Raw genomic sequence first — 13,388 nt, 5'->3', positions numbered from 1 at the left:
CAAAATCACCTAAGTGATCATCGGAAAATTACCTATTGTTCCAATCAAGTTTTTGTGTTACATGTGTTTTTCTTATTCTTTTCATATCACAATCTTTATTAAAAAAAAAAAACAACAACTAAATGAGTAATCTTGCAATTTTCACACATATGAAAAAAAAAAAAAGTAAAGTAGTCAGGATCACCAATTGTAAAATATCAACCAATCTTTATTGATCCAACAGGCAGAAGACATAATTAAAAACAATTATAAAGCTAAAAGGATACAAATAACCATAAGTGATGTCCATGTAAGGACTAATGATCCTACTTCAATATGCTGGCTGAGGTAATCCACACAAAAATAATAATATATACGGTAGGTTGTTGAGGAATTGAAATGCAACATCCTTACAATGAGTCCATCTTTCCTGAGGAAGGTGGTGATACGCATGGGGTTCCTGCTCCATATTGTATGCCAAACACAGGCCCCACTATGCATGATGTAATCAATCACTAGGCTGTCAATCATTTGATTGCTTACCCTGGGTTTGCATATTATGCCAACTAACACATTTGCGTTAGGTCTTATATTGAGAAATGTATTGATTTATTTTGGTCTTATTTTCTATAGTTCATTTTGTGTGTCTTGGTCTAGCAACCTTATTTTTGCGCATTTGCACATCATTGTATGCAAATTTGCACATTTGGGACAACATTTTTTTGTGGCTTTGACTCAAGTGGGCCTAATAGTTTTTCACTGATTATCCTGTATTCTGGTCTAGCTATCTTACTTTTATTTGCACATCGTATTATTATTATTTACTAATATAGCGCCATTTATTCCATTTACATTTGAAAAGGGGGTATACATAACAAAAAACAAGTACAATAATCTTTACCAAAACGAGTCACCGACTAGTACAGGAGGAGAGATGACCCTCACAATCTACAAGGGATGGGTGAGGACACAATAGGTGAAGGTAGAGCTGGTCTTGTAGCGGTATAGTGTAACAAGGTGCACAATCCCCAATCCACAAACTTGCACATCCTCACAGAAATCTCAAACACCTTGAAGTACACAAACTCTCTGAATCCCTTCTCCCTCTTACAGACATAAGTTCTTAAAGGGAGTCTGTCACCTCCAAAATCGTATATGAGCTAAGGCCACCGGCATCAGGGGCTTATCTACATCATTCTGTAATACTGTAGATAAGCCCCCGATGTATCCTGAATGATACGAAAAACAGGTTATATTATACTCACCCAGGGGCGTTCCGCTGCGATGGTGTCGCGGTCCGGTCCAGCGCCTCCTACAGTAGCTTCATACGATGACGTCCTCTTCTTGTCACACTATAGTAGCCCCCATAGTCAGACCCTGAAATAAGGCAGCACCCCTATAGGCAGACGCTGAAATAAGGCAGCACCCCTATAGTCAGACCCTGTAATAAGGCAGCACCCCCATAGTCAGACCCTGTAATAAGGCAGCACCCCTATAGGCAGACGCTGAAATAAGGCAGCACCCCTATAGTCAGACCCTGTAATAAGGCAGCACCCCTATAGGCAGACGCTGAAATAAGGCAGCACCCCTATAGTCAGACCCTGTAATAAGGCAGCACCCCTATAGGCAGACCCTGTAATAAGGCAGCACCCCTATAGGCAGACCCTGTAATAAGGCAGCACCCCCATAGTCAGACCCTGTAATAAGGCAGCACCCCTATAGGCAGACTCTGTAATAAGGCATCACCCCTATAGGCAGACTCTGTAATAAGGCTTCACCCCTATAGGCAGACCCTGTAATAAGGCAGCACCTCCATAGTCAGACCCTGTAATAAGGCAGCACCCCTATAGGCAGACCCTGTAATAAGGCAGCACCCCCATAGTCAGACCCTGTAATGAGGCAGCACCCCTGTGGTCAGACCCTGTAATAAGGTAGCCCCCATAGACCCTGTAATAAGGCAGCACCCCTATAGGCAGACACTGTAATAAGGCAGCACCTGTAATAAGGCAGCCTCCATAGTCAGACCCTGTAATAAGGCAGCACCCCCATAGTCAGACCCTGTAATGAGGCAGCACCCCTGTGGTCAGACCCTGTAATAAGGCAGCCCCCATAGTCAGACCCTGTAATAAGGGAGCCCCCATAGTCAGACCCTGTAATAAGGCAGCCCCCCATAGGCAGACCATGTAATAAGGCGGCAGATCCCCATAGGCAGACCCTATGATAAGGCGGCAGATCCCCATAGGCAGACCCTGTAATAAGGCAGCACCCTCATAAAAAATAAATACTCACCTCTCTTCTTCCTGGTTCCTGCGCTGCTCCCGCTGATCTCCTGACAGCGGGAGTCGGGCAGTGACGTCATCGCGCCCGCTGTCAGTGTTGGCAACATCAGACGACACTGACAGGGGAAGGATGGGAGAAGGAGCGCAGCGCTCCTTCTCCCATCATTGCGATCAGCTGTATCGGCTAAATGCCGGTACAGCTGATCTTCCGATGACGTCGGGGGGCCCACTGCTGGCACCGGCCCCCCACCTGCTCAGGGGCCCCACAGCCTGGGAGCGAGGCTGATCGCCTGGGACGTACTATTCCGTCCATGGGAATTAAGTCCCAGGTCACATGGACGGAATAGTACGTCCAATGCCAGAAAGGGGTTAAAGGGAACCTGTCACCAAGCAAATGCAGTTCAATCTGCAGGCACTATATAACAGAGCAGAGGGAGCGGAGCAGAATGATATGTAGATTTATGACAATAGATTCAGTATAACCTGTGCTTTAATCATTTAAACCCATGCTGTTTCTGTGATTTTCAGGCCTGTGATTAACAGCTACCTCTTTATGCACACTTATAAAATGAAAGCTGTCAATCACTGATCGGACCGCCCACTGGGCAGAAAACCCCAGGAAGAGCAGAGCTTTAAAAGCTTAAAACCCCAAAAAATATTTAACCAAATACCCTGTGTTTTTCCATCTTTTTTATTAGCACTTGCTGTTTACTGTTATTTTTTTTTGCAACAGAGTATTTTTTTGGGTTTATTGTGCCTTTTTTGTGTGGTTTATATGACTTAGGATGTCAGGCTTGGATTGTCACACTCCACACCTTGCCATCAGGCACAATCCGGCGAATTTTGAAAAAAAACGGATCTGTTTTTTCTGATTTCTCATAGAGTTGTATTAGCGCCGGATTGCGCCTCATGGCCACACGTTTCATCCATTTTTTGCCAGATCCGTCAAAAATAATTTTTCCGGCGGACGGAGAAAATGTACAGAGGAAAGTTTTTTCTGTCCGGTGAAAAAACGCACAGTGACGGTACCAGAGATAAACGGATGGAACGTGAGGTGAAATGAGTGGATCCGGCTACCAATTCCAGCTTCATTTTCCATTTTGGAGTGTGCTCTCTCTCGACGTACACTATAAAAACACAGCATTACCTGGGGAGTCTGAAGAGCGGTGACATCACTGAGAAGAGGAGCAGACCAGTGCTGGACCCTGGTGAGTGCGGCGGTAGGGGAGTATATGAACGTGCTCACACTACACTACATGAACATATACACAGATCTAATGAAAAAAAAACGTCTTTAGTATACAACTCTGAAAAGCTTCATTGCTTGCCTTTCAGCGTTTACCGTTTTCCATTTCAATCTTGATTTCAGGCAATAGTAAACTGCCGAAATAAAACACGGTAATGATATGGGAAAAAAAAAATCGAGAAGGCACAAGCTTACCCCACAGCTTTGTATTCAGAAGTGATCAATACGGAATTTCTACAGAATTTCTCAAAGTATAATTTTGTGACCCTGTGCAAGTAATGAGCTTAGAGAACTTATGGGATTTTCAATGTAATACCGAAAATGATGAAGTCAGCAGAAAAGCAAAAGAAAAAAGAAACAAGACATGTTCCAACACAGCTATTACTTTCCGTGACTTGGTCCATAAATCATAGAAGAGCTCAATTCAAACTTGCTAAGAATGGAATGGAATAATGCTGAATATAGAAAGTAGACACACCAGTAATCCTATCTCCTGTAAATTGGAAGCATCCACGCAGAGATATCACAACCCAATCTGTTTCTGCATGTTTTCTTCCTTAACTACAAAAAAATTTATTTTATTTGCATTACATTAGTGCTTTGTAGTTTTATTTCTTCCTGGTCCAGACTGGCATTTGACATGGACTGTTTTGCTTGTTTCCTAATTCTAAAAATAATTATTCTGTTGTTATATTATATTACTATGAGTTGCTTAACGTTGTGCTCTGGAGCCACTGTAAAACGTTTATATTTAAGGGGCTTGTCTCCCTTTGAGGAGAAAGTTTGTTTTTACGCAACTGCAAGCATTTTGGGCTAAATATCATTTTTACAATGGGGGTTCATTAAAAATATTGCAGTGTTTGTCTAAGGGCTCATACTCACTCGCGAGAAACTCGGATGAGTCTCTCATGTTAATATCAGCACCCGGCACTCAGATCGGAGCGTGCGGCCGCATAGGAATACATGCAGCTGCACACTCCGCTCCGGAGTGCCGGGTATTGCCGTGCGAGACTCATCCGAGTTTCTCGCAAGTGAGTATGAGCCCTAATACAGACTCTCTTTCCCTGTACATTCAACTTTAATGTAGTCTGTGGTCATACATCAGCTGAGAGGAGCTCAGTTACAAAGTTTTCAGTCAGACCATCAGAACAAGCTCACTGACAGATTCTCAGTTCGACCCATTAACAAACCTTGCCACATGACTTAGGATAAAAGCCAAACCAGAATCCTAATTTGCAGAGATTAGGTTTGGCTTTTATCCTAAGTCATATGGCAGTTCTTGTTAAAAGGTCGATATTGACTTTTAGGATTGCTACTTCCAACAGGTGGTACTAAAGGTAACGTTACACTAAACGACTTACCAACGATCACGACCAGCGATACGACCTGGCCGTGATCATTGGTAAGTCGTTGTGTGGTCGCTGGGGAGCTGTCACACAGACAGCTCTCTCCAGCAACCAACGATCAGGGGAACGACTTCGGCATCGTTGAAACTGTCTTCAACGATGCCGAAGTCCCCGGGTAACCAGGGTAAACATCGGGTTACTAAGTGCAGGGCCGCGCTTAGTAACCCGATATTTACCCTGGTTACCATTGTAAAAGTAAAAAAAAAAAAACACTACATACTCACATTCTGATGTCTGTCACGTCCCCCGCCGGCGTCCACAGGCGTGCACTGAATGTGTCAGCGCCGGCAGTAACAGCGGTGACGTCACCGCTGTGCTCTGCTTTATGGCCGGCACTGACACAGTCAGTGCAGGGAAGCTCTTGGCAGCAGCGCGTGCATATTAGCAGCGCTCTTGCCGAAAGCAGTTTTAACCCTGTGGACGCCGGGGGACGTGACAGACATCAGAATGTGAGTATGTACTGTTTTTTTTTTTACTTTTACAATGGTAACCAGGGTAATTATCGGGTTACTAAGCGCGGCCCTGCGCTTAGTAACCCGATATTTACCCTGGTTACAAGTGAACACATCGCTGGATCAGCGTCACACACGCCGATCCAGCGATGACAGCGGGTGATCAGCGACCAAAAAAAGGTCCTGATCATTCCCATCCACCAACGATCTCCCAGCAGGGGCCTGATCGTTGGTCGCTGTCACACATAACGAGATCGTTAGCGGGATCGTTGCTACGTCACCAAAAGTGACTCAGCCTTAAAGTTCTAGTCCTCTTCCTCTCTGAAGAGGCAATTTGCATATTTAGTTTCCCAGAGGAGCTTTGCAAGGCTTGAAACTAAGTCTCCTGACCTTGGCATGCCAGGCTTGACATGTCACTCTTTGCAAGGAGAAACGTTACCCCTTGGATTCCACTAAATCTACTAAATGTAGTAATTTTCTTGTGCTCGACACTTTACTAAGGAGAGTTTGAAATTGGCCAGGGCCAATGGCTGGGAGACACTTATTATTTAAGGCATCACCACCTAATGAGAGGTGCTTGAGTAATGAGTAATGTCAGTAGTGTACACTTTTGCTTCTTCTCAGGTCCCCTGTATACACTAGTCAGTTTACCTGTCTACCTGTACTTGCCTTGTGTTCCTGTATTTTAGCTGTGCTCACCAGCACGTGCCTGCCTGTATATCATCCATGCTCGCCAGCATTTGCATGCCAGTCTTTATAACAGCCGTACCTATCTGCACTTGCAGTGCTCTCCTGTATATCAGCCGTACCTGCCTGCACATGTCGTGCCTACCTGTAGATCAGCCGTACCAGCCTGCACTTGTCGTGCCTACCTGTACATCAGCCATACCTGCCTGCACTTGTCGTGCCTACCTGTACACCAGCCGTACCTGCCTGCACTTGTCATGCCTACCTGTACACCAGCCATATCAGCCTGTACTTGTGCCTACCTGTACATCAGCCATACCTGCCTGCACTTGTCGTGCCTTCCTGTACACCAGCTGTACCGGCCTGCACTTGTCGTGCCTACCTGTACACCAGCCGTACCAGCCTGTACTTGTGCCTACCTGTACATAAGCCATACCTGCCTGCACTTGTCGTGCCTACCTGTACACCAGCCGTACCAGCCTACACTTGTGCTTACCTGTACAACAGCCGTACCAGCCTGCACTTGTCGTGCCTACCTGTACATCAGCCGTACCTGCCTGCACTTGTCATGCCTACTTGTACATCAGCCGTACCTGCCTGCACTTGTCGTGCCTACCTGTACATCAGTCGTACCTGCCTGCACTTGTCGTGCCTACCTGTACACCAGCCATACCAGCCGTGCTCTACTCTATATCGCCTGTATTTGCCTGAACTTGCCGTGCCCACCTGTATAACAGCCAAACCTGCCTGCTCTTGCCAGTGCCTGCCTGTATAACAGCCATACCTGCCAGTGCCTGCCTGTATACCAGCCAGCACCTGCCGTTGCTGTGTTCCTGCCATGCCCGACTGTGCAAGCTGAACCTTCCCTTCTAGGCCGTTCCAGTTTCTTGCCCCTTGGGGGTCAGCGCCTTGCATCTATCCTAGTGCAGCTCCTGCTGTCCATCTGGAGCCAAGTCTAACCCCACCATCAGGGGCTCTAGTGAAGGGTCAGGTGTTCACCTAGTTACGCTCCTCCAGGCTCTCCTCGGATCATGGCACAGTCCCGTTACCCTAGGTTTAGAAACTTGCTTAATGTAGGCTAAAGTACACTCTTGGGAATGTTTCCCCCTTGGACAGCTACTGTACTTTTTTTGGATTTGTGGATATAGCCTAGTATTAGCATCAAGAAAGGTAAGGGAATAATATACCTCAATGACACCAATTACAACAAATAACATTACCTTTATACATTAAAATGATTTTGTTTAGTATAAATTTGCCATAGTATTCACAATAGAAAAGTGGTAAAAATAAAAAGCTTTTTCAATTGTACTGATTACATTGCATTCTATCGTTGCATAGGTAAATAAGGCATAGGGGTGCTAGAATAACAAAGGCTTGGACACTTTGTACTTAGCATGTGCTTGGAAAAAAAAGAAGCAGGTTAATCTGAGATTATGCATTTGTGCAGGTTCTTAATGTTCCAAATCACTTAGAGCAACAATGTAATTTGCTGTCTACATGTTGTCATTTTAAATCAAGAGCTATTTCAGAATTTGAAAACACTTAAAATGTTTCAAAAAGGAAAACCCTGCTAAACTCAATGTTAATTCTTTCCAATAGCCAAGGCTGGAGCTCCAGTACAAATGTATGCATTGTTCCAACCGCAGTTGTGGTACATCTCATTGATATATTGCATATTATCACCACTAATATTGATATATGGAGGGGCCCATAAAGTAAAAGGAATCCATGCCTGATGTGGTCGCAAATTTGGTAGTTCTAAAAAAATCCACCAATGTGTCTTCAATCTGCATCTGTGGATCTCAGGCATCCTGCTTACAATTTGTTGTGAGCTTTAAGTCCTTCATGACCCCAGCTTTTTTCAGCTTTGCTTTTTCGTCTTTCGCTCCCCTCCTTGTCAGAGCCATAACTTTTTTATTTTTACATCAATACGGCCATGTGAGGGCTTGTTTTTTGCGGGACTAGTTGTACTTTTGAACGACATCATTGGTTTTAGCATGTCATGTACTAAAAATGGGAAAAAAATTCCAAGTGCGGTAAAATTGCAAAAAAAGTGCAGTCCCACACTTGTTTTTTTGTTTTGATTTTTGCTAGGTTCACTAAATGCTAAAAGTGACCTGCCATTATGATTCTCCAGGTCATTACGAGTTCATAGACACCAAACATGTCTAGATTCTTTTTTATCTAAGTGGCAACAAATTCCAAAGTTTGCTAAAATTTTTAAAAAATTGCGCAATTTTCAAATACCCGTAGCCGATCCATTTTTCGTGCCAGGCATTGGCAATGTGGGGTATACAGGACTTCATCAATGCAGCCAAGTAAAGCCAAGTCTGGCTTGGAGGACCAGAGATGCGAAACTGGAGCACCATGTACCTGTTGTGTCACTCTTCCCAGTCCACTTTAATTGTAAGTTCGTATGGGCAGAGTCCTCTCTGGTTTGTCTGCCAATTCATTTCTTGCTCTCCAGTGGTAACGTTCTGTAGAATATGTTGGTGCTACATAAAGAAAACGCTTTCTTGCCATTAAAATTGTTGTGTATGAGCTATGCGGCAGGAAGCCTTCTCAGGACGTGAGACTCATACTTATCTCTCTATTGGGCTCTGACTTACGGTAGATCTGGAGGGCAGAAATGTTTGGGTGCAACATACTAATAAAGACAGCGCAACACGTCTGCTATGACTGATGTCCAAAATGTGGGTCACTGTAGTTGGACATTTTGGCAAGTTCAATCACAGTCTGTTTTCGTCATTATACATCACTAGTTGTACATGACATGTTGGAGGATGAGGAGCTAGTGAGGGGTGTGGGATGTCTGGAATGTGCATACCATTGTATACATCAGAGAATGTGCACGTGCTAAACAGTGCATGAATGTGGAAGGTATTCTACGAGGCAGACAGGTCCGCGCACACTTCAAGAATGGTAGTAACCCTAGAACATTAAATTGTCCTGGTCATGAAGCTGTAAAAAACAAAAATAGCATCCTGATAGCCGAATAGTTGTATAATAATCTTTTTAGCATTCACGCATACATACCATTCTTAAGGGAATCCGTCATCAGGTTTTTGCGATCCCATCTGAGAGCAGCATGCTGTATGGGCAGTGACCCTGTGATTCCAGAAATGTGTCACTTACCAGGCTGCATGCTGTAGATTTGATTAAATCTACTGTACCTGCCGAAGATCTCCTAGTTCCATGAATGATGTGCTCTGTATAACCCCGCTCACTCCAATGATTTTCTGCTTTATGTGTACACTGTGCATAGGCAGAAAGCTGCCAATCAGTGGTACAAGCAGGGTTATGCAGAGTCCATGAATATAAAGTACCGTACTTCATGGCAGCAGGTCTACAAGTCCTCTAGTGATAAATGGTGATTTCATCAAAACTACAGCAAGCAGCCTGACAAATCATTGGAACTGGGGGCTCTGTGTGCACATTATGCTGCACTCAGATTAAGTGGTGAAAACCTGGTGACAGATTCCCTCTTATGTAAGTAATATTGTGCCTCTTCCTTTATCTAGGTCATAAATTACATTGGAGATTTTTACGTTACCCAGTTATATGGTTTCAAGTTTGAAAGAAGAAACAAGTCTATCGAGTTCCACCCAGAGCTTGACATCTTTGGTTTTACCATACCGTGTACTGGAAAATGGGAAAAAAATGAAAAGTGCACTGAAATTGCAAAAAAAGTGCAATTCCACAATTGTTTTTTGAGTTTTTCTTACCATATTCACTAAAGGCTAAAACTGACCTGCCATTATGATTCTCCAGTTCATTATGAGTTCACAGATACCAAACATGAATAGGCAATTTTTTATTTTTGAAGTGGTGAAAAAAAAAAAATGACACCATTTTCCGAGATCCAAAGCGTCTCCATTTTTCGGGATCTATGGCTGGGTGAGGGCTTATTCTTTGCTGGCTGAGCTGATGTTTTCTATTGACACCATTTTGGGGTAGATATGATGTTTTGATCGCCTGTTATTGCAATTTGTTGAGACGATCAAAAGAATGCAATTCTGGTGTTTTGATTTTTTTTCTAGGTACTCGGTTTACCGATTGGATTAATTGATACATTTATATTTTGATAGATCAGGTGTTTCTGAACGCAGCTATACCAAATATGTGGGAGGTTTTGTATTGTTTTATTTTGAATGTGGCGAAAGGGTAGTGATTTGATCCTTTATATTTTTTTATTTTTTAATACTTTTAAAAACATTTTTTTATTCTACTTTTTACTTGTCTCCATAGGAGACTTGAAGCTGCGATACTCCGATACGCTGACGCCCTGCTATGTGTAGCAGATTGATCATCTGCTGTGTGAGGGACCTATTCAGGTTGCTTATAAAGGGACTCATTTTCTCCGTGAAGGACCTTGTTTATGACCATAACGATCTCTTAGCCAATGGAAATTAGTGTTCCTGAAAGTATGGGTTTCTGAAGCCCCTCTACTATATATACGGTACATCTTATTAAAGGATAAGGGAAAATGATTACCCAATTAAACCCCAACCCATATATTTGATACGCTTGTCTATCGGTTAAAATTAGATCTAAAAGTGACTCCTTGTTGGGTCCTGATCTAGTTGTGAAACCAAATTGTCTTTCATTGTCATCAAAAGCCCGTTTCCTTTTCAGGGCCTGCGGGTTTCTGCTCCCGATCTATATTGGGGTATTTGAAGTCTCCCATAATGATTTCTCCCTCATTCGCTGCCTCATCTTGCTTTACGAGAATATTTTCTGCCTCTTCCATTATATTAGGAGACTCATAACAAACCCCTATCAGTATGTTATTGTTCTTTCTCCCCCACTTATTCCTGTCCATATCGACTTCAAATTGTCATGTGCCCCACATACACTATATTACCTTGCACGATTGGCTTTAGGACAGATTTTTCATGTAAAAACCAAACCCCTCCCCCTCACTTATTTGTTCGGTCATTCCTGAACAGCTGTAATTCTACAGCCCAGTCATAGCTCTCATCCAGCCATGTCTCCGTTATCCCCACCAGATCAAAATTCTCTTTCAACATTATTAATTCTAATTCTTCCATCTTGTTAGTGAGGCTTCTGGCGAGCTTATTCTCTCATTTTCTGCTGATGCTTTTACAGATGCTTTCTTGCCCTCAGCTTCATTACAAATGACTTTTTGTAAAGCCTGCAGCGGTGACATCACTACATGATAATCACCTCTCCGCCCAGTGATTGGCTGCAGCAGGTACTTGCCATAGTTGTGACGTTACCACTGCAGCCGGTTATATTCACCGAGAGCAAGTCTTTGGGACTAAAGACCTAAACTTGGAAAACTCCTACAACATTTCAGGTGCTCAGTTTAAAGAATTGTGAACAAATGCTATATTACTAAAAAATAGTAGGTAATAGTATACGGCACTCCGAAGAATATTGGTAGGTTCCCGAGTAGTGTTCCATATCAATCTATAACAGTAGATAAATGAAAGAACTGGCACTCAGATGAAGTGAAAAAAGAAATATTTATTCACGCAATCCAATAAATCCCGAATCTAACCGTTTCGGTCCTATAGTCAGACCTTCATCAGACTTATGTGGATTGCGTGGTATAAAGCTGGGGACACTTGTAACGTCGCTGGCTGTCCACAGTACTGCTCATACATTTCCTCAACTTTACCCCACGCAATCCACGGCAATCTGATGAAGGTCTGACTATAGGACCGAAATGTTAGGATTCTGGATTTATTGAACTGCATGAATAAATAAATATTTTCTATTTCACTTCATCCATTTGAGTGTGGAGTTTTCATCTACGTACTACAAAAATAGTCATAGAATACTGATAACATATGTATAGAACCATATCCTACATTTTAATTCAATTGCTCTCTGGGTAAACTTGATTTTACAAATATACATAAACAGTTGTACTCAAAAGTTTACATACCCCGGCAGAATTTTTGCTTTCTTGGCCTTTTTTCAGAGAATATGAATGATAACACCAAAAGTTTTTCTCCACTCATGGTTAGTAGTTGGGTGAAGCCATTTATTGTCAAACTACTGTGTTTTCTCTTTTTAAATCATAAAGACAACCCAAAACATCCAAATGACCCTAATCAAAAGTTTACATACCCCATTTCTTAATACCGTGTATTGCCCCCTCTAACATCAATGACAGCTTGAAGTCTTTTGTGGTAGTTGTGGATGAGGTTCTTTATTTTCTCAGATGGTAAAGCTGCCCACTCTTCTTGGCAAAAAGACTCAAGTTCCTGTAAATTCCTGGGCTGTCTAGCGTGAACTGCGTGCTTGAGAGCTCCCCAGAGTGGCTCAATGATATTGAGGTCAGGAGACTGAGATGGCCACTCCAGAACATTCACTTTGTTTGCTGTAGCCAATGACAGGTCAACTTGGCCTTGTGTTTTGGATTGTTGTCATGTTGGAATATCCAAATATGTCACATGCGCAGCTTCCGGGCTGATGAGTGCAAATTTGCCACCAGTATTTGCTAACGTGCTGCATTCATATTCCTTCAACTTTAACCAAGTTTCCTGTGTCTTTGTAGCTCAAATATCACCAAAACATCAGCGATCCACCTCTGTGCTTTACAGTAGGAATGGTGTTCCTTTCATCATAGGCCTTGTTGACCTATCTCCAAATGAAACGTTCATGGTTGCGGCCAAAAAGTTCAACTTTGGTCTCATCACTCCAAATTACCTTATTTCAGAAGTTTTGAGGCTTGTGTCTGTGCTGTTTTGCATATTGTAGGAGAGATACTTTGTGGCATTTGCGCAGTAATGGCTTTCTTCTGTCGATTCGACCATGTAGCTTATTTCTCTTCAAGTGCCTCCTTATTGTGCTTCTTGAAACAGTCACACCGCTAGTTTTCAGAGAGTCCAGTATTTCAGCTGATGTTGTTTGTGGGTTTTTCTTTGCATCTCAAACAATTTTCCTGGCAGTTGTGGACGAAATTTTTGTTGGTCTACCTGACCATGATTTTGTTTTCACAGAGCCCCCGATTTTCCATTTGATAATCAGAGTTTGAACGCTGCTGACTGGCATTATCAATTCCTAGAATATATTTTTGTATCTCTTTCCTGTTTTATACAGTTCAACTACCTTTTCCCATAGATCTATTGACAATTCTTTTGATTTCCCCATGACTCACAATCCAGAAACATCAGTGGCTGGATGAAAGATGCAAGAGTCTGTCTGGATCCCAGAAACTCACTCAGCTTTTATACACACACATTAATTACAAGCAAGCAGGTCACAGGTGAGGATGTTACCTTTATTAGCCATTCAAACCCATTTGTGTGAACTTGTGTGCATGTCATCAGGCCAAAATCATCAGCGTATGTTAACTGTTGAT

At 42.8% G+C, this 13,388-nt stretch overlaps 1 protein-coding gene across 2 annotated transcripts in view; it reads right to left on the bottom strand.

The window, feature by feature from the left end:
- Window positions 1–13,388, bottom strand: part of MOB3B (MOB kinase activator 3B) — a 116,579-nt gene that overhangs the window by 54,460 nt on the left and 48,731 nt on the right. The window lies entirely within an intron of this gene.

Source organism: Ranitomeya variabilis, chromosome 1, assembly GCF_051348905.1.
Source record: "Ranitomeya variabilis isolate aRanVar5 chromosome 1, aRanVar5.hap1, whole genome shotgun sequence".
Taxonomy (NCBI): Eukaryota; Metazoa; Chordata; class Amphibia; order Anura; family Dendrobatidae; genus Ranitomeya; species Ranitomeya variabilis.
The sequence above is the reverse complement of the archived record's forward strand: the minus strand, read 5'-3'. Positions and strand labels throughout refer to the sequence as shown.